General features: G+C 33.6%; 1 protein-coding gene and 1 long non-coding RNA gene across 2 annotated transcripts in view; one reads left to right on the plus strand and one right to left on the minus strand.

Moving 5' to 3' along the window:
• LRP1B (LDL receptor related protein 1B) overlaps positions 1-27,856 on the minus strand; it is a 1,885,740-nt gene that overhangs the window by 1,640,355 nt on the left and 217,529 nt on the right. The gene's annotated exons all lie outside the window — the stretch shown is intronic.
• Positions 1,189-27,856, plus strand: part of LOC309662454 — a 35,334-nt gene continuing 8,666 nt past the window's right edge. Inside the window, exon 1 of the long non-coding RNA XR_014264698.1 lies at positions 1,189-27,617. This is a non-coding gene — a long non-coding RNA (uncharacterized lncRNA). The remainder of the gene's footprint in view (positions 27,618-27,856) is intronic.

A 27,856-nucleotide genomic window follows, 5' to 3' on the forward strand; every position in this document is an offset into this window, starting at 1 on the left:
GCTATGTGCTTTCAAATGTGACAGGATGTAAATTTCAACAATCCATTGAGGTTAGTGTTACCATTTCCATTTTATCAATGAAAACCATGAAGTCATAGAGATTTAGCAACATGTTCAAAGCAATGTGGCAGTTATGAAAGCCCCGGAGTACAATAGTCTAAGTGCATTCTCCTGATTTGCTTGTGTTAATATTTCTATAGACTATCAGATTATTATGGAGGCTTCACTAAACTAAAGGGAGTGTTAGAGAAACACCTGTTTAGGGCTAGTATCGCAATAAAGAAATATTCTGTTTCTATATTGCTCAAAGTTGAGCCTAAACAAACAAAAATACATGAAAGGAACAGCTTCACAATATGAGTAATGCTCGTTAAGACAGAATTACAGGAAGACAGACTAAATTGAATACCTAGAAAAAGTAATGAAAATTATATTTACTTTTGGATGACGCTTAATGTTTAAATTCTTGATCTTAATTTGCTCAGTCCCATCAGGTGTGGGCTCTAACTGGCCTAAAACTAACACAATAATCCCATTCCTTGCACAGAATAACTGGTTTAAGCACCCAATTGACTTAATCAGAGTGAGTTCCAAGGCTTGAGTTCCACCTCTAGAGGAGGAACTTTTCCGCTCTGTGAGAAATGGATGAGTAGCTCCTGGTGCTGATGGCAGTTACTTTGTGCCCTCCGGTGGCACCATACTTAGGATAACACTACAGCACCACAATGGCGAATCAGGAAAACAATTATAGTAACTGGATTATTAAAATAATCTGTTACCTGGCAGAGCACAACAACTCTAAAGTTAGGTTTTCTGATGAATGCAACCTAAGGAATTCTAACTGATAGACCTACTGTGTGCATAGCAATGTCACATACATTATAGATACCGAAGTCATTTATAAAAATCTATATACTTTTTCTTACAATCAATGAATAAGTACTAGTGCAGAGACTTACCATCTCTGATATGTTTTTAACTACACCTTTCCAGCTAGAAAGTTATATTCTAGTTATACAGAAATCCAGAAATGAAGTGCAAACAGTATTTCTTAAGACTAGTTTTTCTTTGGTAAGACTGGATATTATATATTATATATATATATATGAATTTAAATATATATGAACTTAAATATGTGTATAAATTTAAATATGTATTTTATATATAGATATATAGATATATATATATATATATATATATTTCTTTTTTTCTTTACAGCCAAATTTTGCTTCAGTTGCCTTCAAAGTAGGATACCCAATTTTCTTCTCTAGCTAGACATAGTTAGAAAATATGTACTGGTGAAAAGTGAAAGAAGGCATTAGCCTTAGCTAATGCACTGCCAAATTGACAGCCATTAAGACCATTCACCACTACGGGATGTTTATGTCAAATCCATGGGTGAGACTGTCTTTAACAAACAAGGTGAGAACTGCTAAGATATGGAGTTTGTTACTACTAGTATTCCTGAAATCTCAGATACATTTTTCAGTATTATTAAAACCTGACAAACTTTGGTCAGGTTGGATACTACTGGCTACTCATGACACTGCATTACAATTGTTAGAAAAAATACACCGAAAATGTCTTGCAATGTAAGAAGTAATATTACTGTACTGAAAATATAATCACATACTTTATAATACACATACATATACTTATGTATTTTACTTTGGGGTCACTAAGTGAAAAATAAAACACTCTAGATCTTCTGTATAATTTTAATCATAAATGCACCTACGGTAGATAACTTAATAGGTCTATATGTTACTTTTTATGTTATTTTGAAAAGAAACGAGACTTTCAGGGTCTTTACATGTCAGGATCCCTAACATAAAATATAGGGAAAAGCACTAACAAATAAATACTATGTGTTAAGGAATTTTGTTTGTAGATTTTATCAAAAACAGATGAAATTAAAACTTTAAAAACATCCCAATAAACTCAGTCAAAACAGCTTAATGTCAACAATTTGATGAAGTTTACAACACACACAGGCATACACACCTACCCCTATATTTACACAGAACTAGGAACTGCCAAAATCTTGACTCAAAAGACAATATTAAGAGGATTCTTTGTGATAAAAATGTTTTAGTGATGAGATTGTGTTTGTGTGTTTATGTTTACGGTCTGTAAGGATAGCTTTACTGCTTTAGAGACATATGCTACGGTATGTGATAAACAGGGTCACAAGGGTAAACTGGATAGAGTTTTATACTACATTTAATCTCGTCTTTATTTAACCTCTTCTATAATAACTTCAAAGCAGTTCATTCCATTTTGGGGAAACGCTAGTTTTAATTCTACAATAAAACTACCTTTCTTGAAACTAAATGAAATTATATAAGTAAAATACAGTCTTTCAGCATTGTTACAGAAACCAGTCAAAGATGGCCTATGTATATTGACCCCTAGGTTGTTTATTTCTTACAGCAGGCTGAGACCCATTAGCTCAAAAGCCCACCAATGTTAAACTCATTTTTTTTTAATAAATCCAATTGTTTTAAAGCCCAAATAAGCAGATTTTGAGACATTTAGAGTCTGCTTGCTTTGCATACCCCAAGAAACTATATCCATCATCTGCTAGCCATAGATAAGATAAGCCAGGCACCATAAAGACTCCAAGCTGCTGTTGTCCTTTGGAGCTTTCTGACCTAGAGGCTCCACGCTGAACTGCTGCGTGATATCACTTAGACAACAAAAGCATCCTCTCTGATTCTGATCCCTCTCTCCCTGGGAATTCGTTTGCCCTTCTCCCAGGTGGATGGTATTCCCCATGCCTTAGCCTCTGGATAGTCTCATGTTATGAGGGACTTGTCCCCATGCATACCTGTCAAAGCCTGCATGTTCTAAGGCCACCTCATGGTCTTATCTTTTTCCCTGCTCAGTCCCCATAACTCTCCAAAACCCTACAAGCATGTACCACGCACAGAAGTTCATTTAACAATTATTAGTATTCTAAATGCTGTTACTTTTACCTTTATTTACCCTCTGAAATATGTTTCTTATGTGATCTGCCTTTATATATTTCTGGACATGGCTGTTGTATTTCCTCTAAGTCTTATTTCTATGAAAAACAATGGTAACTTTAATTCTTACACATACAGCAGGGTTTTATGTATTTTATCATTCTGGTTGCCATCGCTACATAAATTTTCTTTTGTCAGAATCCCTCTCAGAGTGATGTCAAAGACTGAACACTTATCTGCAGTGTTGGTTACCTGATACAGTGAAAAGCTGGGAGTTGTTATGTATAATTGCGCTAATCACTATGTATTATGCCAATACAAAAGTAGGTACTAACATTATGAAATTAGCTACACCTAGCACGTATGACATTTTGTACATTTGGTCAGTGTTTTCTATTAGTGTTTAGGAAATTTAGAGTTGAATTTATCAATAAAGACACTATCACAGTGAAAGGAGAGAGTCCAGATGGAATGGTGACGAAAATAGGATGTGGATTAATCACCTAACAACCTACAGGCATGAAAGGGAGGATGCTGGATCTAAGAAACTTCCATAAAAACTGGGAGAAACTCACAGAAAATTACCAAACCCTGGTTGAGTCTTGTAGAGAAAGCAAATTGCATTTAAACATAGAAAAACCCATGTGCACAGAAAAGGCATAGAATAAATGAAATGAATGTATATATTTTTTCTCCGTCTAAACATCTGCAGGTGATTCTTGTCAGTCCTATGACACTGAGTCCAAAAAAAACAGCAGGGCCGTGTCAACTGACTAAAATTATAGGACTCTAGAACGCCTTCTGATAGAGAACAGGTAACAACTGGTTCAGAAACTGGCCTCTGGGGTTTCTTCCTACCCCACCCAGAAGAAGCCAAACTTTGTTAATTATAACCAAGGAAGACCGCACTTGCAAAGAGTAATGGCAGTAGTTGAGGTAAAATAAGTTTCCAGTAATGGTAGGGCTACCCATTGAGAACTGAGTGCTAACAGTGAGTGGTCATAAAGCCAAAGGTATGTTGTTTAGTGTCAATAACTTCTCCCTCCTAAACTTATCATGGAGATCATAAGCTTAGGCTTTGGCCCATCAACCCTAGATCCACATTAAATTCCCAGGAATATGAGGTCACAAAGTAATATTCGAGTATAGCAGTGTTTATAAAAGTAATATTAGAAACTAGAGCATCTGTAACACGCAAACATAAATTAGCAGATCAAAGATTTAAAAATGCTAAATAAGCATAATATATATCTTTAGAAAGATAAAGGAAGGTGTTAGCAACAAAAAGTTGTGACAAGTATTAATAAAGAAAAACCAGTTAGAAATACTGAGGATAAAAAAACACAATTACATAGATACAGCCTTAGAAGGAACCAAAGAATGAAGTGCAGAGCTGAGGGTCAGATAGGAAGACATCAAGAAAGGATAAGGATATGAAAAATTGATATCTTTATATGAATAAAGCTGATATCTTTTAATGGAAAAAATGGATACTTGCCTTTTCTAATATACACGTATTTATTACAAATAGTAATTTGTATATTATACTAAAATATAATTTATACAATATAATATTCCTAGCTTTATGAGGAAGAGAGATAACGGGAACTGAGGAATAAAGTTGAGGAAGAAAAATTAAAATTAAGTGAGATGACTTGAATTAAACAATGATGATATTATGCAATGACCTGAAGAGCTTGAGTAACTCAATTATGAGCACCAGAATTCAAAATAGTGTAAAAGTGATGAAATTCAGCTGTTGGAGGCCATCATACATTATCTTCTTTCTAAACCCAAGGAACACTGTTGAAAGCTAGGAAATCTCCTAAAACACAGATGTGGTTTGTTTTCAGCAAACTATAAATATTCTTTACCTTTGCTTTACTGATATGCATACTCACAATGAGTCTTTGTAAAGAAAATTTTATATTTTTCAATAAAATGTGGACATTCGTTTTTCTGAAACATCATTTTTAAAATGATGTAGAAATTGGCGCAAGATGAGGCATAGCACCTCTCTCTTCCTTTTAGATACTAAGTCTTTATTTCTAGTTAAAACTTCTGTAAGCTCTACAGGATTCCCTTTAACAAGAGTCACAAAGGACAGCAAATTAATCAGAAACCCAATTCAAACAATGATTGTGCCTGTTAGTACAAGAACCACAATCTACCTCTAAAGTTTTAAGATTCTGAAAAGTTTCCAGTCATCCACATTTACTCTCCTCCCTACTATCACAATCACATGATTCATTTGCTTAGCAAAAAGAAAAACAAATATGGTGTTCAGATAAAATTTAGCACAGCCAGCATCTAAATCCCAGGACCCAATTTAGTGTACCTGAAAATATGTGTCTTTAGTAGAAAAATGTTTGGTGTAGCATTGTTTGAAGTAGCAAGAAACAACCAGTGCATCCATCAATAAATAAATAGTTGAGTAAAATTATGATTCTACCTAAGTATTAAAAACAGTAAATATTATGTATTATACATAACTTAAGAAGAAGGGATGTCCATGTCATTTTATTAATGAAAAGGGTAAGAAAAGAAAATCATGTAGAGTATGGTTCCATTTACATTGTAAAAAAAGTAAAGGAAAAAGATAACTCTATATCCTGTCTATTTAAGTACAAGATCAGAGTAAAAGATATGGTAGGATATACACTAAAACATTATTGGAAACTGTGAGGGAGAGAGGATAGATTATAATTATTTTATTATACACCTTGGCATTGTTTAATATTACAATAAACGTGTGTTGCATTAAAAACTTTTTAACATAAAAATCTACGCCTCGTTTTATGGTATCTAAAAAACTATTCAACTATGTAACAACTTTTAGCACTATTGAGAAAAAGAAAGCTATTTTCATCCTGATCTTTTTTGTGGATGCATTTAGTACTGAGTGATTTTTCAGTTGTTTTGAAAGGCAGGGGCAAAGAAAAGAGAAAAAAGGAGACTAGATAAGCTACAAACATTTAGGAGCTGCTATAAGGGCATACTCTAAAAAATTCACCCTTTGTGGAGTTTAATAACATCCACTTCACAAACCACAGAGTTTTGCTATCTCACAAATCAATTTCAGTCTTTTATACTGGTGAATTAGTTTCTTTTCCTGAATTGGTTGTTCCACTTTGTTGGCCTTCCAATAAAAGGGAAGGGCTTGTATTAGCAGTATAGTAAATAGTCAAGATCATAGACCAATAATATTTCTTACTTATCACCTAACCTCCTCTTTTCAGATTTCCCCATGCCTGAGTGACCACAAGCCATCACCACTGAATTAGCCATGACAAGCCTATCCACTACCTCTGTTCTTTCAAGGAGTAGTTGCTGGGGGTACAATAATGAACAGTTCTAAGGAGATTGTCAAGCATTTGCCTGTAATCTCATTCAGACACTTTGAAATCCAAATCAGGTATCATTACTCTTGTTATATCTAAAATATAGGAGAATTAATTTTGATGAGAGGTTTAAAAAAATTTTCCCTAATTCATAAATGATGATCATTATGGAGCTTTAAAAACATAAATTAAAACCTTGAAATAAATGCCTTCTATGGATATTTGTGTGTTTGTACAAGTAAAATGAAAAAACATTCTACACTTGTATACTGGAGTGCTCATATATTCATGCATGTGGATCATATTTATATATAAATATATACATATCTGTGTGTGTATATATAGAAATATATATATATATAATACTTTATTCATTCATCCCTCAATGAACACTTACGTTGTTTCCATTGTGAATACTGCTGCAATGAACATGGTGGTGCAGAATCTCTTCAAGATAGTGATTTCATTTCCCTCAGATATATACCCAGAAGTGGAATTGAACAATCATATGGCAGTTCTATTTTTAATTTTTTGAGGCTGTCCATACTTTCTCCATAGTGGTTGTGCCAGTTTACATTCCCACCAACAGTGCACAGGAATTCCCTTTTCTTCACATCCTCTCCAACGCTTGTTACCTCTTCTATTTTTTGATAATAGCATTCTAACAGGTGTGAGGTGATCTCTCACTGTGGTTTTTGACTTGCATTTCCCTGATGATTAGTGATGTTGAGCATAATTTCATGTACCTGTTGGACATGTGTATGTCTTCTTTTGGAAAAGTGTTTTTCATCTCCTCTGCCCATTTTTCAATCAGATTATTAGGTTTATGTTTTTACTGTTGAGTTGTATGAGTTCCTTATGTAGTTTGGTTATTAACCCCTTATCTGATACATGTTTTGTAAATATTTTCTCCCATTCAGTGGGTTGCTTCTTCCTTCTCTTGATTGTTTCTTTTTGCTATACAGAAACATTTTAGTTTGATATAGTTCCAGTTATTGAATTTTGCTTTTGTTGCTTGAGCTTTTGGTGTCATAGTAAAAAAATCACTGCCACAATCAACATCAGGGAGTTTTTCCCTATGTTTTCTTCGAGGAGTTTTATGGTTTCAGCTCTTACACTGATGTCTTTATACATTTTGAGTTAATTTTTACTATTAGTGTAAGATAGGGGTCCAAATTCATTCTTTTGCATATGAATATTCAGTTTTGCTAACACCATTTATTGAAAAGAATATATTTTATCCCTTGAGTATTCTTGGTTCCTTTTCATGTGTGAGTTTACTTCTGGACCCTCATTTCTATTCCATGGGTCTATGTGTCTGTTTTTATGCCAATACCATACTGTCTTATTACTATAGCTTTGTAGTATAGTTGGAAATCAGGAAGCGTAAAGGCTCCAGCTTTGTCTTCTTGCTCAGAATTGCTTTGGGTATTCAGGATCTTTTATGGATCCATATGAATTTTAGGATTTTTTTCTATTTCTGTGAAAAATGTCAATGGGATTTTGATAAGGATTGCACTAAATCTATAAATGGCCTTGGTAGTATGAATTTTAACACTATTTTAACACTATTAATTCCTCCAATTCATTAACATGGAATATCTTTCCATTTATTTGTGTCTTCTTCGATTTCTTTCATTAATGCCCTATACTTGTCAGTGCACAGATCTCTCACCTCTTGATTAAATTTATTCATAAGTATTTTGTTGTTTTTGATGTTATTGTAAATCAGATTGTTTTCTTTATTCTCTTTAAGATACTTCATCATTAGTGTATAGAAACGCAACTAATTTTTATGTTGATTTTGTATCCTTCAACTTTACTGAATTTGTTTATTAGTTTTGACAGATTTTTGATGGAGTCATTGGATTTGTCTATATGTAAGATCGTGTCATCTGCAGAAACAATTGTACTTTTCCTTTTCCACTCTGAATGACTTTCTTTCTCTTACTTAATTGCTCTCTCTAGGACTTCCAGTGCTATGTTGAATAGGAGTGGTGAGAGTGGGCAAACTTGTCTTGTTCCTGATTTTAGAGGAAAAGCTTTCAGCTATTCATTATTTTGTATGATTTTAGTTACAGGTTGCTCAAAAATGGCTTCTATTATGTTGAAGTATATCCCTTCTATACCCAATTTGTTGAGAGATTTTATCATGAAAGGTTATTGAATTTTGTCAAATGTTTTTTCTGCAACTATTTAGAGGTTGCAACTATTTTTTCTACTCTTTATCCTATTAATGTGATGTGTCATGTTTATTTATTTGCATATGTTGAACCATCCTTTCACTCTAGGATAAATCCTACTTAATCATGGTGTATAATTTTTTTAATGTGTTGTTTAATTCAGTTTACTAGAATTTTGTTGAGAACTTTTGCATCTATGTTCTTCAGGGATATTGACCTATAGTTTTCTGTTCTTGAGGTGTCCTTATCTGGCTTCAGTGTCAGAGTAATGAGTAAATTTATAAAATGAGTTTGATAGCATTCTTTCCTTTTCAATTTTTTGGAAGAGTTTCAGAAGAATTGGTGTTAATTCTTCTTTAAATATTTGCTAGAATTCACCAGTGAAACCATCTAGTCCTGAGGATTTCTTTGCCTGGAGGGTTTTGATTACTGCTTCAATCTCCTTAGTCATTATTGGTCTGTTCAGTTTTTCTATTTGATTTTTATTCTATTTCAACTTGAATCATTCTTGGTAGGTTGTAGGTTTCTAGGAATGTATCCATTGCTTTGAGGTTATCCAGTTTGTTGGTGTAGCTTCCAATGATCCTTTGTGTTTCTGTGATGTCAGTTGTAATGCCTCCTTTTTCATTTATAATTTTGTTTATTTGAATCCTCTCTCTTTATTTCTTGCTTCGTTTAGTAAAGACTTTGTCAATTTGTTTATCTTTACAAAAAACCAACTTTAGTTTCATTGATTTTTCTTACTGTCTTTCTAGTCTTTATTTCACTTATTTCTGCTCTAATCTTTTTATATTTACTTCTTTCTGCTAACTTTGGGTTTGTTTGGGTTTTTTTTCTTTTTTTTCTAATTCCTTAAGGTGTAAAGTTAGGTTATTTTAATAAGATTTTTCTTCTTTTAATGTAGGCATTTATTGCTATAAACTTTCCTCTTAAAACTGCTTTTGCTGCAAACCATAAATTTTGGTATGTTGTGCTTTTGTTTTCCAATAACTAACATTTGAATATCAATTGACAGTTTATTAAATGCTTTTAATTTTAGCTCATTTTACTGTTTGGATATGAAAGTACCCAGTGACTTTTTTATTCTATGTGAATTTTGATTATGAAATAGATCACATATATATAGATTTTATATGTATATATATATAATAACTATTTCACAAAAGAGAAGTTCCATAGAGAAATATCAAAAAGAAAGATCCAGAATTTTTTGTCTTTATCTCCTTCTCTTCCAATCTTTGTACTAATCTCTAATTAATTAATCAATCATCTTGTATGTAAAACAAGTGCTCTAAGAGCCTTAAGCAAACTTTCCTCCTAAAATATTTACTTTTGTTCAAAGGTTCAAATTCTACTTAATATCAACCTTTGGTCTGCCAGTACGTTAAGTGGTTTCTTAACATTGAGGCTAGGACAACACTTCAAGAGTTCGCTCATCTTTCAATTGCTCCTCCCCACTCTGTCAAAATTCTCTATCAAAACCCTCTCCACTATGCAGCATTTGGGTCAAATATTACCAAAACTGTGATCTCTGTTTCAAGTTCTCTTTTATTTGAGCCCTGTTGTTTCAAACTTCAATAAGAGTCATCATGAATGTCAGTCATTTGGCCATTTAATCACATATAACTTGATGTGATGGAAACAATCATGAAAGTTAGAGTCAGAGTAGAAGTTTCAAACATTGTTAATGGCAGTGAGAATAGGAAAGAGAAAATGGAAATGAGAAATGGTGAGAGAACAGACTTGTCAGAACCTGGAGGTGAACTGAAGGTGCAGAGAGGAGAAAGGATGAGTTGAGGGTTTTGTCATTGGCAACTGGCTAATGGTGGTATGATCTAAAGACTGAGAAGAATGAACAAAAGTGAATTTTTTTAATGTCGCATAATTTCTATAACCTTCTAGGTTATAGGTTCTTTCTATATAATTTGTACTCTTAGAGCCTTAAAGGGCTATGTATACACCACAGATTTTCCATAAATTCTGGTTGCGTTTATAGGAATGCCAGAAAATGAACAGGGATATCGGTAATTAATATCGTGTTACTCATACAACTAGAACAGTATGGCTTCTTATTTTCTAATGTATAGATTTTTACAGTAATATAAACTTACAGTGTGCTTTAAACATTTGGTATTAGTCCTGTCCTTTTCTAACAACAAAATTTTACTCCTAATGTTGACATTATCAGGATTTATGAATTGAGAACATCTGTGAGAACACACCTATGCTGACAGAGTCCTGTGATTATTCCTTCACCTAACCCCTAAGAGCCCAACCAAATATTCAACTTCTAGTGTGTAACGGCATAAAACACCATTTCAGGAATCTATGTCCTTTCAATAGCAAATTGCTTCCCTCAGAAGCTGTACAATCATTTCCAAATTAATATTCCTTAACAATTTCTCATCCTTGTAAGATGGTCTTTCTTAACATGTGGCAATGAAAGGGAGTGAATTTTAACAGTATGCTTTATGCATGTAAAAATTTTGAGTAATTCACACCTGTCTTGAATCCATGAAAAAAAATGAGAGTCTGTGCTTAAAAGAAAAAGATTTTATTAAAAAAAAATCTTTCTCATAGCACTTAAACTATATTTGTAGAATAGTCTATGCAAATAGATCTTTAAGAGTCTGAAGATTCTGATTTTTTAAAAAATTATGTTGAAATCAAAGGTTCAAGCATGTCTGTGGATAAAATGTTGGTGTGTGCATATATGTATGTGTGTGTATGATGTGTGTGTATACATACTGAAAAATATAATCTAAGGAATGTTTTCTATCATATCACTGTATTGTTTTACATTTGATTTTTTCTTTCCATTTCATATACTAACATTAAAAATATGTTTATCCTAGTACAGGGAATCACCACTTTATCTTAGAACTATGTTTTGCATTTTTAAACTTACCTCTTTACCTAAAATCTCTCATCAAGTATAAATTAAATAATTAGTTTTATCAATTACAGAAATATTTCCTGCTCATAAAAATATCATACAACTCAACAGCAAACAAATGCCCTATCCAAAAAATCATTGTCATAGGAAAGAAGAACTCTAGTTCAATTCCCAAACCTAGTAATTACAGAAAAAGGAAGAAATCTGGAACTTGGGGATTTTGAGCAGTAAAATATATCCTTCTCCTACCTTAGATTCATTTAAGAATTTATAATGTGGTCTTAAAGGTCAAAAAACCTCCTAAAAATATTCTAAGTCAACTAACGTGCAAAACAGTGTCATAAGATTCCTTTGATTCATCCTTAAATAGTAAAGATAAAAACAGTGTAAAGAAGGATCCAAAGAAAGGTTCAAGAATCAACTCAACAGGCCAAAGTCCAGAATGAAGAGTTAAGGTCTCTGAGATTCGACAGATTCACAGTATAACTTGGTGTGAAGTATATATTGAAGTACATACCCTGGACACAGAATGTAGCACTCATCGCCTGAGCCCTGCTTACCTACTCTAAGCCACAAGATCCACAACAAACTTCTCCTTATTCTGTACATGCACCATTTACACAAAGGTCTCATGACTTTGCACATTCTGCTCCCTTTGCTTTGACCATGTGGCAAAAACGTACACAACTGTTTACTGTTCAGTCAAAATTATATCTCCTACTTAATCTAAGCTTTACAGCAGTCTAAATTACCTTTCTATTAACAGTTAAGAGTATACATTGCTCATTATAAGTATTTTCTATTAGTCATCTTCTTTATTGTCTAGACTGTTTGATATTTGCCTTTTTAGTGCCAGGTACCTGTCTTTAACATGTTTGTATATAGAAGGTATTTAAACATAGGTCTGAATGTAATAAAATCCCCTTTAGGGAATTAAGGAATTCTAAGTCTTTAAATCAATCATGTAGAGGCAATGATCATCATTCATTAGTGTCAAGAAATTAACTCTAGAGTTACACAGATTTAACTGTGATGCCTAGTGCTCTTGTGTGTCTCAGTTTCTTCAGCTGCAAATTATGACTAATAAAAACAATACCTGCACCTTGTCTGTTTGTGAGAACTGAAGGAGATAATGTGTGTAAAGAATGTACAGCACAGTATCTGGCACACTTTTTGCAGTAATAAAGAGCTTTATTTCCCCCTCAAAGAGCATTAATTATCTTTGCTTATGCCTATTACTGATATTTTACTTTTACTATTTATCTAGTTGAGTTCTACAAATTTTAGAAGAAATTGGAGATAATCCAGAAAAATGAAGACAGAAGGGGAATATTACAACAGCTCCAAAAAAATAATCCAAGAGGGACAATGACTCACTATATCTACTATATTTCTATTCATTTCTATTGTATTTGTCATAAAATATATATTTTTTTATATCGTGACGAGGAAAAGGCCTATAGAGCAAAATAGGTAATGCTTCATAATGTCAGATTGCTAATATGAATTTCTAAGAGAACTGCTGCTCTTTGTCACTATATGTAAAATATATATGTAAAATGTGTGTCTCTCTCTGTGTATATAAATTAATATACACACATACAGATATAAATATACATACATAGAATTCAATTTTTTTCTACCAAAGCAAATTTTAGTTGCCCTTTATGATAATTTCACCCTGAATTTATAGATTTAAGAGAATACGTTCTATGACGAGTAATTACATAAAACCTTTTTTTATAATTTTAATGATTTTTATTCATGAGCTAATGTCTTCCTTGATGATAAAAGTTTTTTTTTTTTTTTTTTTTCAAAACATCTAGAACTCCAGAACTAAACTGTGGTTAGTCATTTGCTCAAGCTAAGCAAAAAATACAACTTAGGCCTTTTGGTGTTTAAACAGTCATTTCTTTCCCTTGACCTGATTTCTAGCCTCAGCAATATAACTAACTTAGGAAAAGGAATGCTTCATCTGCAAAGTGAATCTGAAAAATTAAGGAAAGTGAATTTGGGCATTGCTCCCAAATAGGTTTCAGGTTGCAAAACAGTTTGTGATTAGCTATTCATGGGAAAAGAATGCTACGTGAGAATTCTATGACACCTTGTGTTAAGGAAGCTTCTTTTAATGGTAAGAAGTAGAATCACAAGTTTTAATGTGCAGCCCTATGAGATGGGTGGAAGGGGAGGAGGGGAATAGACAAATGACTTTAAAATGAGATTGATTTTTCTCTTTTTTCTTCAAAGAATGAGAGATATAGTTATATTAATTGGTGTCTATTTTATAGCCTTTAAAAACAGGATAATTCATCTTGATTCTGTAATTACCAGTTATACAAACAGCATGTGACAAGTCTGACAAGCAGGCTTTTTCAACATGGAACATATATTACAATGGCAAGTGTGTTAGATTAATAAATCAAGCTTACGCCATTTGATAAATTATTTCCTTTCTTAACAGGATATATTATCTAAGTTCATATGTTAATTTAAAAATGTCTATATTGTGTGTGTTACTGAATAGCAAATATATCACTAAACTTGATTGACAAATAAAAAGTTTTTTCCAAAACATTCTACAGAGCCAATTGTATATGATCTTCTGGATAAGATTTAATATGGTTCTTGGAATAGAAAATTGTGTTCTCGATTATAAGGTTACAAAATTATAATAAAAGAGGTTGATACATGAAGACCACGGTACTGCTCTAGGACAACATTACTCTAGACTGAGTGTTGGGTTGAAAAGAAGCCATCTAACTTCCATAGCACACTGACTAAGCTAAAGGAAAGGAATTCATAAACCCATTTGTGCCATACACACATATCAAAGAAGACTGCTAGAATTTTGCATCTGATTCTCAGTGTCTAGGCTAAACAATGTCCTGGAAATGACCCCAGTTGAAACCAGCAGGAGGCTATTATCATTCTCCCCTTTTACACTTTAGCCTGGGGTCAGGAAGATCTGAGCTGCTCAATATTCCTATTACATTAATGGCACAGTTATCACATAGGGATCAACTTCATGCTGCTAATACAGACATGCTTCTGGAAGTAATTTCTGGCTCTGCTGGGCAAGGCAATCTATTAGGTCATTTGTAACCTCTGCAAAACCTAGTGGAAAGAGTACAGACTTTGGACTTAAGTATAAATGTTGGCCCTGTATTTGTAGAGTAACCTTGGCAAATTACTTAACATCTTTGAGTCTCAATTGGGGGATAATAGCTTCTATCTGATAGGAATGTGGTTAAGATTCATGAAAAACACAAAGGGAAACAAGCTATAACAGTGTCTCATACACAGTAGGCATTAGGTAAGTGGAAATTATTACCATCGTGTACAGTATTTTGTTCATTACATTTTAAGGACGGAGTCATCTTTTTTTTTTTTAAATAAATTTATTTATTTATTTATTTATTTTTGGCTGTGTTGGGTCTTCGCTTCTGTGCGAGGGCTTTCTCTAGCCACGGCAAGCGGGGGGCCACTCTTCATCAGGGTGCGCGGGTCTCTCACCATCGCGGCCTCTCTTGTTGCGGAGCACAGGCTCCAGACACACAGGCTCAGCAGTTGTGGCTCATGGGCCCAGCCGCTCCACGGCATGTGGGATCTTCCCAGACCAGGGCTCGAACCCGTGTCCCCTGCATTAGCAGGCAGATTCTCAACCACTGCGCCACCAGGGAAGCCCAGGACCGAGTCATCTTGATACAAAATATTTGACATCTAAATAATTTATCTGGGACTTCCCTGGTGGCACAGTGCTTAAGAATCCACCTGCCAATGCAGGGGACACAGGTTCGAGCCCTGCTCTGGGAAGATCCCACATGCCACAGAGGAACTAAGCCCGTGGACCACAACTACTGAGCCTGTGCTCTAGAGCCCGTGAGCCACAACTACTGAGCCCATGTGCCACAACTACTGAAGCCTGGGCGCCCAGAGCCCATGTTCCACAAAAACAGAAGCCACTGCAATGAGAAGCCCGCACACTGCAACTAAGAGTAGCCTCCACTCGCCACAACTAGAGAAAGCCTGTGTGCAGCAATGAAGACTCAAAGCAGCCAAAAATAAATAAAAATTTTAAAATACATAAATAATTTTTCTTCTCAGTCACACTGAATGTTATCTCAAAAAGCACAGAATATAAATAGATGATGAGTGTTAATAAATGTAAATTGTTCTTAAAAGTATGAACCTTGTGGTCAGACTAGGTAGCTACAGGTTCCAAGTTACAGAAGGAAATACAGAAGTTACTGGTTCATGTACAGATGTCCCCACAGCTTTAGGTTTTGTGGCTTGCTGAATGCATGCATTAGTAACTATGTTCTGTTTCCCTGAGGAAGAAGGTTTGACTTCTTTCTCTTCTCTTCTATTGTATCTGTGAGTACAGTTCTTATAAACTGCATAGCCAATGGAAACTATTTTTAGGATTCCAGACCTGAAAACTCTGAAGAAAACACATACCAAATAATAATCAAAACTAAAACCATTTTCACCTTTTTTTTTTAAATTAATTTTCATTGGAGTATAGTTGCTTTACAACGTTGTGTTAGTTTCTACTGTACAGCAAAGGGAATCAGCTATATATATATACATATAACTACTCATTTTTGGATTTCCTTCCCATTAAGGTCACCGCAGACCACTGAGTAGAGTTCCCTGAGCTATACAGTAGGTTCTCATTGGTTATCTATTTTATACATGGTATCAATAGTGTATATATGTCAATCCCAATTTCCCAATTCATCCCACCCCTCCCTTCCCCCTTGGTGTCCATATGTTTGTTCTCTACATCTGTGTCTCAATTTCTACTTTGCAAATAAGATCACCTATACCAGTTTTCTAGATTCCACATATATGTGTTAATATACAATATTTGTTTTTCTCTTTCTGACTTCACTGTGTATGACACTCTCTAGGCCCATCCTCATCTCTACAAGTAATGTGATTTTGTTCCTTTTTATGGCTGAGTAATATTCCATTGTATATATGTACCCCATCTTCTGTATCCATTCCTCTGTTAATGAACACTTAGGTTGCTTCCATGTCCTGGCTATTGTAAATAGTGCTGCAATGAACATTGGGGTGCATGTGTCTTTTTGAATTATGGTTTTCTCTGGGTATATGCCCAGTAGTGGGATCGCTGGGTCATATGGTAGTTCTATTTTTAGTTTTTTAAGGAACCGCCATACTGTTCTCCATAGTGGCTGTATCAATTTACATTCCCACCAACAGTGCAAGAGGGTTCCTTTTTCTCCACTACCTCTCTAGCATTTATTGTTTGTAGATTTTTTTAATGATGGCCATTCTGACCAGTGTGAGGTGATACCTCATTGTAGTTTTGATTTGCATTTCTCTAATAATTAGTGATGTTGAGCATCTTTTCATGTGTTTGTTGGCCATCTGTATGCCTTCTTTGGAGAAATGTCTATTTAGGTCTTCTGCCCATTTTTGGATTGGGTTGTTTGTTTTTTTGATATTGAGCTGGACCTCTTAACTGGCACCATTTTCCTCCTATTCGGTAGTCCACACACCCAATCTTCTATATATCTTATATAATCCTTAACGGAGTGTCTTAAGTCTTGACTTAATAACCCACATTGGAACTCTTCTTTGAAGCAATGTTCATATACTGCTCTTTATTTCATAGACATTTTTAAAATATATAAGTGGTGGTGAGGCCTGCATTGGAATTAACTTGTATTTCTGTTGAATATATAATTTCATTTTCTTTCATAGGCTAAATATTTTCTGGATATTGAGTTATATCATCAATAACCTTGTTCAAAACAAAGAATCTTCTAAGTCTAAATAGTGATGATCCTAACAACAAAAACTAATTTTTTTCTCAATATTCCCTACTATAATGGTAACAAAATGCATGTATACATGATACAGAATCAGGTTCAGAATAATGGTCACATTTTAAACAATACTCTATTTAGAGAGCAGATTAATTTGGTTTGATTATTAGCTTGATTGTTATTTACTGATTTAGGTTCACAACTTTTGCCTCTTTGACTAATTCATAAACCCTGTAGGGGTAGGGATTCTACATAGTACCTACCTGAAGTACTAAGCAGTATATACTATGTATTTAGTAAATAGCTATTGATTGATTCCTAAAAGTCTTTAGATCACAATAAAATTAGAAGGAAAATTATATATCATTTCTATAATCTATCTGGATCACAAATCAGTTTGATAACAAAATTACTGTAAAAAGTCATAAACTGCATGAACCATGGGCAAATGTCCTAAATTTGGAGAATAAGAATCTGTTGAAGCAATAGTCTTCAGCACTGTTCCCTTAATCTCTTAGTCCAAATTTAGCAGACAGAAGTTTTGAATTTTTAAAAAGTAAACCACATTTTCAAAAAATTTTGTCTCCACACATTTCTTTTCATCTTTTAAATGAGTCTTTGGTTCCTTAGAGCAAGCCCTGTCTAGATTTTGCTCATCAGATAATGCTTTTCTTAATGTGTGGCAGACATTCATTGATTTTGCTACTCATGAGTGGTAAGTGTCCAGTAACAGTTATCCTAATCAGTGACATGCTTCTCTTGATTTCTTTTTAATCTGTTTTTCCAAACTTCTAGTCAATTTTCTGGGCTATCTTTCTAATAAATTCCTTCTCTACTTTACTTAACTGGAGTAACTCTCAGTTGTTGCAACCAAGAACTCTTGGTACATGTGGTGGTCTTCTAATGCTATTAATGAGGCTTTTCTACATTTACCAAAAAAGACTAAAGGGAAAATCATAAATCATTCCTGAGTTTTGCTTGCTACCGATATTTTGGCTTCTGCTTTTCCTCATCTTTTCTTCCCAAACTATGGTTGGGAACTATGATGGTCCACATGTTTGCTGTTTCATGGGAAAACAGTTGTTTTAATCCCCATGAACTGTGATACTTTTACAGAGTTTTAATTTTAAATTTTTCTTCTCTTTCTTATGATGGAAGCAAAATATAAAATAAAAATTCTTAAATCTGCCATGTTCTGGTTTCTTTAAATCATTCCTTCTTAGAACATAAAGTAGGCACTTACTTACAGTGTAGTACAAACATGTGGAAATGGCATTCATTTAATTTATTCCACAAATACTTACTGATTTTGCTTGAACTGAGCACAAGACTGGCATCTGGGTTACAAAGATGAGTAAAATAGTCTCTAAATTTTGGAAGCTCATAGTCAAGTCAGAGTGACCCAGAGATGAAAAAAGTAATCATCGTTAATACAGCACAAACAGCCCAGGGAGGGATAGCTTTCAAAATATTGTGAGAACCCAAAATCCACAGAAGTAGTTGATTATGAAAATGAGGGCTTAATTATTTCATCTACTAATGCCTAAAAGAGCTTTCTAAAGTGTCCATGTCATTTCCGGGAACACATAGCACAATCTGGCACATTCAAGCCACCACATCTTCAATTTAAAACTCTCTAGGAACACAAAATGCTGAAACTCTGGCCTATGCTAGTGCCTTGGGACTTTAAAATATTAATCTAAGTAATAGTTACAACCAGTTTCTCCATAAAGGATATTAATGATTTTCAGTACTTGAGCTGCATCATTATAATGACCATATTCCCCTTAGTTTAATTTTAACATTTTTAAAAACAAAACTTGACATTTTAAGTCAGCAAGCGAGACTCACTGCAGCACAGAATACATCTATCTGTCCTAAATGTCATAATTATTGGATTAGACTCTGCCAAGTAACTTACTCCTTGGGGACTTCAGAGTTACATCACCTTCCAAGACACACAGGAACTATTTAGTGAACTGTGTGACTGATTTATGCAGTAGAACGCTTGGTAATGATAGTCCAAATAGCAGTTATTTGAGAAAATTAACTATCCTCCAAAATGCATACCAATCATCCTGATGGGTCAGCAGAAGGGATAGGTAGTTAACTTGTTCAGTGATTAACTCATACTGTTGGTTTGGGATTTAGACCAATTTGGCTACACTTTAGAAAAAGGTATTCCTTTCTTCTTATGTGATGCATTTAACCTCAAGGCATTTTTAAAGCAGAAGAATTTGAAGAATTTTCAAAGCCAAATCCTCATTTTATGATAAGAAAACTGACTTACCAAATCTTATCAGACTCATTAAGATACAGTCTCTTATCACTTTCCCTCATATTTTGAATTTTTTACCGAATGGATTTTCAAGCTGCTTCTCATTAAATTCAACTGCCTATCATTAAAAGGAAAATCATTATTTTTAGTTTCCTGTAGGCCACACGCTCTTCCACATCTATGAGATATTAAACATGCTGTTTATTTTTTTCTCCCTGGAGCTTACATGACCAATACACACAAACATCTGCATACATATGTGTTTACTTATATGAGGATGGCAAAATACACAAACACCGTATTTTTTCCTAGAAGTCTAGAGAGGTCTGATAATTGCTCTGGCTAATTTAAAGTGTATTTTCCCATGTACCAAGTATAAAAGATTATTATAGACTCTACAATGGGCACACTTCAGACCTAGGCACTTGGAAGGATGTAAAGATGACTGAGAAGATACATATCTTAGGAAACATAAGTCTACAATTTAATGGTGTGCATATGGGGAGGTGGTGGAGGAATTAGACAATTACAAGGGTACTCACATTACAAATAACTTGGAAAAAATACAGTGTTGTTATATTTCAAAAAAGGGGTGGTGGAGATATGAAACAAAAAGGTCAGGAAAGGGGTGTGTGTGTGTGTGTGTGTGTGTGTGTGTGTGTGTGTGTGTTTGGTGTTTGAGATTAATCTCAAAGAGTAGGTAGAACTGTACTCAGGAAACAGAGGAAGAACACTGTCGAGATTGCCATGATCAATTCCATTTGGTTCCAAAGGACAATTAAATTAGCAATTATCTAAAAGTTTCTCCTTTGGTTCTTAAAACTGATTCAAATTTTCAGTGGCTGAAAACATTCTATACTGATCCTTTATAAAAAGAAAAGGTTTTAAAACATTATTTCATTCATTAAGTTCACATCACAGAACTATTCATATGGCTGGATTCTTTCATTAAAAAATTTGAATATGAATTTGATTTTAAGAATGAATAAATATATATTATTTTAAAGAAAAGGCATTCCATTAAAAAAGACCTCGATTTCAAAATGAATGGGATTTTGAAAAGGATCTTTGAGATTAATAAAACAACAGCACAGGGTACGTGATGGACAGGAATGTAAACAAAACAAAACAAAACCCCCAAATCTGGAGATATAGGTTGTATCATTTTCTAATCTAGAGCATTTGCTATTTTTTTTCTGTAAGCAATAGAGACTTAACAGGTATTCAAAATGAAAAGTGATGGTATCAGCTTTGTCCTTAGTAAGATAGCAGGCAGCAGAAAGGAAGTAGGTGGACCAGTTTGGGAATAGTGTAGTTAGGGGTAGAGAGAAAAGTTACATTCACATAATTTCTTTGAACCAAAAGTGAGCAAAAAGCCTCATTTTCATTTCAAGTGCATTTTAATTTTAAAACCAAGATGCAGGTACTTCAATCGTACTTTATACTTCTTGAGGTTATCAAATCATCAACTCCCTAAATAAAACTATTTCTTTTTAAGAGAGAAATAGCCGTTTTTTTTAACATTAAAAATATTAAAGTATTTTAGCCTGAGAAAAGAGGACATTTTAAGAAATAACGGAGCATACTGTTCATTACTTTGCAATTGTAAAGCCCTATAATACAAGCAGAGTATATTCTCTTATTAACATGAGAAGCAAAGTGATGACTTAGGGCCTCTGAGCATTTGAGTCTCCCTCCTTAATCCATGTAAGCCCTCTATTTTACATTTTTCATCAGACCTATAAAATATACTCAGACTCATACATAAAAGATTTCTTAGCAAAGCCATGTAATGCTTGTGTAAGTATATTTCATAAGAAGGAAAGAAATTTCAAATTATATTCTAAGTATGGGTTGTTACAAAGCATTAACCACAAAACGCAGAAGTGATGTAAATTCAGATAAACCTTATCATGATTTTCAATTCATGACCATCTTGAAATATTTATATGGCTCAAATGCTTCAGTCATAAAATTTTAGCTACTTCTGGTCAGTTTCTTGAAGGGAATTCTAATTGAAAAAAGACTATACCAATCTTGCCAAAACTAACAATTATAAGAAACTAATATTTATGTGGTAAATCTATGGTAAATGAAAGATTCTTATGGCAAAATTATAGTATTTTCTTAATTACCATGGCCATCAATTATTTATTAATAATGTCATATCTTTTGTTTTGACTTGCAATGTATGGCTAGCAGACTTGACCTTTCATCACTGCTTATTTATGTAACTGCTAATTCACTCTTATATTTCCATTCTTCCATTGCAAGTAGGATTTTAAAAATGACACTGAGTATAAAAATATTCTATCAGAATATTTAATAGGAATATATTTTATCAGTGTATCATTTCAAAATCAAAGTAATCTGCAGTCTACTTCAGATATATTATCTATAATATCTTCCAAGTGATTCTCAGGGAAGTATTTTATTATCTTACTACTTAGCTCCAAATACCTATGTCTACGTTTTAAGAAAACAATTAAAAAGAGGAGTAAAATTGTTAGGTATAATATTTTTTGGAAAAATGTAACCATTTTTTTTTTTTTTCCTAATTTGGTGCAATAATGAGTTTAGCATTGCAGCTTTGGAAAACATCTAACCTTTAAAATTCAACTTTCTAAAAATACAAAAATTTAGATCTGGTAAGACAGTAGGGAATACTCTGGGGTCAAAGACTAAGGAGATGCAGGAAATGAGAGAATTAAAGGGAGCATGACATCATGCATACATATTGTGGATATTTGCTGCATATGGTGAAGAGAAGTAAAATATGCCACCCCAAATTATGCCACTTTGGCACACTGATTATTTTGAATTAAAGTTACTTAAGAAACATCAGGTGCAAGAAGGACAATCTGATCCTCCTTTTCCCCCTGAAAGCAGGATATAAATCCCCCATGTGAAATATATCCTCCTGTTCCAAGGGAGAGAGAGAAATCCTTATCACCAGAGATAGGGAATTTAGGGCCAAGAAGGCCATATAAACAAACCTGGTTACTTCTTCACAAATCAGCTACCCCAAGCCCAAATCCCTTTGTTTTGTGAATTCTTCACAAATTTATTGTGTCTGCCCAACAGGTATAAAAGCTACCTGCTTTGGTCACTTCTCTGAGTCTCATATTTTTATGAGCCCCCATACGTACTAAGTTTCTTGTTCTCCTGTTAATCTGTTTTATGTCAACTTAATCATTAGACAAACCAAAGAACCTAGAGGGGAAGAAAGGAAAAGTTTTCTCCCCTACAATGGTGAAGGTGACTATTGTTTTAAAGGTCTTTTGGAAACAGGGATCAAGAAATAAAACCAAAGGCCTACATAAGGAAACCATTTTATTCCCCTGATATAATGACAACACCAAAGGGCTACATCATGAGTGTAAAGGATAAACTAAAAATAAATCCCAAATGCAAGGAGACTGAGAAGAAAATTGCTGGTGAAAATTCACAACCACTATCCTGCCCTGTCATAGGCTATCAGCTGTATATTTACTAAAAGAGTGATAGCCTTCACTGAGACTGATAAAAAGAAAAGAAAAGAAAATGAAACAAACTACAAAACAAACAACAACAACAAAAATCTCAAGCTAAGAATTTGAAGTATTCCTACATTACAATTGCCTTGGTAGAAGTTTCTGAAAATCTTCTCTGGACTAATCTCTTCTGCCCAGTCCTCAAAGAATTCCCATAGATTAAAATGTTAAGTAATATGATCTCATATGTAAAGAAAAATCAATCACAATAAATTTATAAATGCACAATAAATCAAGCCACCATAAGTAAGAGCTGGAAGAAAGAATAAATAGGATATGAAGACTTCAGAAAGATAGACTTCATGTAGTGAAATTATCTGGTAAAAAATTAAAAATAATATTTTATATATCAAAACAAATAAAAGAAGATAATAAAAATGAGTAAAAAGCAGTTGACTGTAAAATAACCAAGTATATTTGAAAAAATATAGGTATTTTAGAAATTTAAAAATTTACTATTAATATGTTAAACCTAATAGCAGATTACTGTTGAGGAGAGAATTAGTGAACTGGGAAATAAATCTATAGCAATTATACTGAACATAGCCAAAAGAGAGAAAGAGATAAAAAAATATGAAAGGATGTTAAAAGAAATGAAGGCTAGAGTGATGATGGAAAAGCTAATTGAATTACCAGAATGAGAAGAAACAAAGACTGGATCAGAAGCGTTATTAGAAAAGATAATGACTGAGAAATTTTCATATCTGGTAAAATACATCAATCCACAGAATCTGGGACACAAGCAAAGGAGAAGGATAAATATAAAGAAATTCACCCTTAGGCACATTACATTGAAACTGTAGAAACAACCAAATAAAAAGATATTATCCAAACAGTTCTTAAAGAATTCAGAGAAAAAATATCTAGATTAGGCAAAAATATCACAGAATTTTTTGTCAAAGCAATTTTGGGAATAAAAGAGTGAGTATTAATTATTACTTCAAGACAACTGGCATAAACTGATACTGTCCTAGGAAACTGGTATCTATGGTGATCCCACCTATAAAGAAATGACAAGACAGACATAATTTCTTTACAACCAAAGTAAAAACAAAAGAATGGAGTTGTATCTTCAGTGTGCAGAGAAATATAACTATCAATCTAAAAAATTTTATGAAAAAAAGAAAAACAAAGACCCTTCAGGACAAAGAAAGCTAAACATCAGCATATTCTCACTAAAGAGAAGTGATGGCCAATAAGCACTGAACATAATTTTATACGTCAACAAGTAATAATATATTGTAAGTTTATTAAAAACAAAATTAAAACTAAATTATTTGACCAAAAACATATAAAAGATAAATCGAAGTTGATGGTAGTTGGTATTTTAAGTTCTTTATTACTTGAAAAGGAATTAAGAGTATAGATTGAATTTTGACATTGGTAAATAAGATAGGCATTTTAAAATTTCTAAGATGACTATTAAAGTTACAGAAATTATAATTTTTAACCTTATAGGAATAAACGGATCAAGAAAAGATATAGTTAGGATAAAATATAGCAGATAAAAGATTAAAATGTAATATGCCTGAAATAAGAAGAATGAATCTAAACTTCTCAGTACTCAAATAAGTACAAATGCAAAAATGATCCAGCTAGATAACAAATATGATTATAATGGATTAAAAAAAACCAAGCTACATGCTGTTAACAGAAGATATGTCTAAAACATCACGATGAAGAAATGTTGAAAGGTAAATGATGGAAATGATATACCTGGCAGAAAATAAGAGTGCAAGTGTTTTTGTATTAACCTTAGACAAAATGGAAATAAAGTCCAAAAAAGCATTATTATTGAAGCTAGATGATAACTACAAAATGCTCAGTTTCATCAGAAAGATGTGTCAAAATTTGCATGCATCAATATAATAGTTTTTATACATACTGGAAAATTGCAAAAATAATACAAAGGTAGAAATCTACTATTACATTGCCATAATTTAACATACCTCTCTCAATAATTAATAGATGAAGCAGATAAAAAATCAGTAAAGATATAGAGGATGATGTGAATAACATGATACTAAACTTTTTATATAATTTGAATCTACTAAGCATCGCATCCAACAACTGAAGAATACACATTATTTTGAAGGAAAAGAAAAAGAGTTATAGAGCAACCTGACTCATGTGTAATGATGCACAAATCCTATATAAAATATTATTTGACCAAAATATTAAGTGTATATAAAATTATGACCAAGTTGGTTTATCCCAGGAATGCAAGGATTGCTTGACATTAAAAAATAAATTAATGTATTTTAGTACATTAACACACCAAAGGAGGTAAGGCATGATCATTTCGAAAGATGCAGAGAAACCACTGACTATAATTCAACATCCATCTTTGATTTTAATAAAAGCAAAGAAGGAATAGAATGAAATTTTTATACACATAGAATTACCTGAAAGAAACTATAGTAATCATTGTCTTTAATGAAGAATCTTTAAAAAAGTGTTCTCCATAAGATCAGAAACAAGGAGAATCTCTCCTTCTACCAAATCCATTTAAGTTCTATTCAATTTAACTTATCCATTGCAGTAAGGTGAGAAAACTATTTAAGAATACATAAACGGAAAGGAAAAAACAAGACTGCCATTATTTGCAAACGATATGACTATGCAGAAAATCTGAGAAAATACAGTTTTATGATTAGAATTAAATAAGATAGTTTGCCAAGACTACTGGGTTTAAAAATGTGTATACAAAGAATGTATACATTATATTTCTAAAAACAAGCAGCAAATACATCCTTAGTATAACAAATGATTTCTTAAACAAGACAGAGAAACACTAACCATAATGCAAACCACTGATAAATTCAATTACATTGCAGTTAAGAATTGTTCATCAATACCACAACGATAGTAAAATGACAAGTCAGAGTGGGAGAAGATATTTACAAAAATCTACGTGAACAAAATAAATGACAGAAGATGGGATCAGGGAAGGTCACAAAGGTGACATATTTTCCAAAATACTTTGAATATTTATAATTCAACTACTCTCTGTGGGATCTGCCACTGTACAAAGGTACATGATAGCTGAAGGGTTTAGAAATATTTTCACGAATCTATTCTGCAATGTCACACTAACTAATGAATAAGACTGCTTAAACCCTAAGGACTCATAAACATCCACTAAAGGGGGGGGGGAACCTCATGTGCTGAAATGCTGATAGCTCTGCATGTAACTCACAGTGTACTCTTCACAAATTAGAGAGGAGTCACTATGGCTTCTTAATAAAATGTCACCATGGTTTAAAAACTGAAACCAGACAGCTGGCGAAAAGGAGCTACGGGTAAATGTTGAATATACGTATCTTCACTCATATTCCTGATTCAACCAAATTTGGTTGCCTTAGGAAAAGAGTTTGAAAAAATATTCAAAAAATATATATATACATATATATGTGTGTGTGTGTATATATATGTATTTTTTCCCCTAAATCCTTTTACTCTAGTGTAATAAAATACAATGTGTATGCAGATTCATTTCATCACTGGGAATTGAAAATCTCTCATTTGCAAAGATATGAAATGGCAGCAGTTTTCAGAGTTACAATTCCTTAGAGAGGAACTAAGAGACAGAATTTAAGAACTGAAAAAGACCTTAGGGATGATCTCTTCCAATCCCTTATGTAACAGGCACAGAAACCTCATCTGCAATGATAAAGTTACTTACCCAAGGTCACCCAACTAGCCAGTGACAAAATAATAGGCTTTGATATGAATCGACGTATTTCAGCGTTATAGTTACAAAGAAATAACTTGAATTCAAGTTGAAATCTGATTTCCTGATGCATTTTTTACACAGCCAATTTCTGTAAACACGTTTTAGAATGATAATATTATGGCTACAGTTTAAAAACAGATAACCGCAGTAGGCTGACAAAGTAGAGCTTCTATTTCAGTTAAGCCAGATAAAAGGATTCACCATTTCAGGACTATAAAAAATAAACAGAATTGAGTTTATTCTGCTGTAAAATACTCTATCTGATGAATTTTACCACAAAAGAGGGATTAAAAACTTCACTGGATAAAATTTGTAAAAAGCATTTACAAACCCTAGTAGTAAGTAGAACAGTGTTTTTCACGAGTGTGTACAGACACTGCTGCTTGATGGTACCTTTGCTAATCCAAGTGCAGACCTAGTTACTGACCTCAGGGAGCTCAGGCTACTGTGGACCAACACTCAATCAGCTGTAAGAGATGCTTAGAGCAGAAGCCCCTGTGATGGGAAAGCTTGAGTCAGAGGTCTTGAACCTATTCACCAATTTCCCAGGAAGAGGGAGCATAAGCTGAGTTCTAAAGAAAATTAACGAACTAGCTGGTCAGGGCACAGTAGGAAGAAGCATTCCAGGCCCAGGTATCAGGAGGTGAGTGCAACTAGAGCTCATGGAACTTGAGAGAACATGGAATAACAAGAAGTTGGTACAAAAAACTAGGAGATAAACCATGAAGAGCCTTTTGAGAATTTTGGTTTTTATCTTAAGAGCAAGAGGAAGACATTCAAGTGTTTTACACAATGAGATTCTCTGTCAAATATGTGTTTCAACTATCACAAATTCTGCAGACTTGAAAAAGTTACTTGCCTCTCTTTTTTTACCAATAAAAAGGTGACTACAGGGCTTCCTGGTGGCGCAGTGGTTGAGAATCTGACTGCCAATGCAGGCGACACGGGTTCGAGCCCTGGTCTGGGAAGATCCCACATGCCGCGGAGCAACTAGGCCCGTGAACCACAATTACTGAGCCTGAGCATCTGGAGACTGTGCTCCGCAACAAGAGAGGCCGCGATAGTGAGAGGCCCACGCACCGCGATGAAGACTGGCCCCCGCTTGCCGCAACTGGAGAAAGC

This window comes from Balaenoptera physalus (assembly GCF_965194825.1).
Source record: "Balaenoptera physalus genome assembly, chromosome: 6".
Lineage (NCBI taxonomy): Eukaryota > Metazoa > Chordata > Mammalia > Artiodactyla > Balaenopteridae > Balaenoptera > Balaenoptera physalus.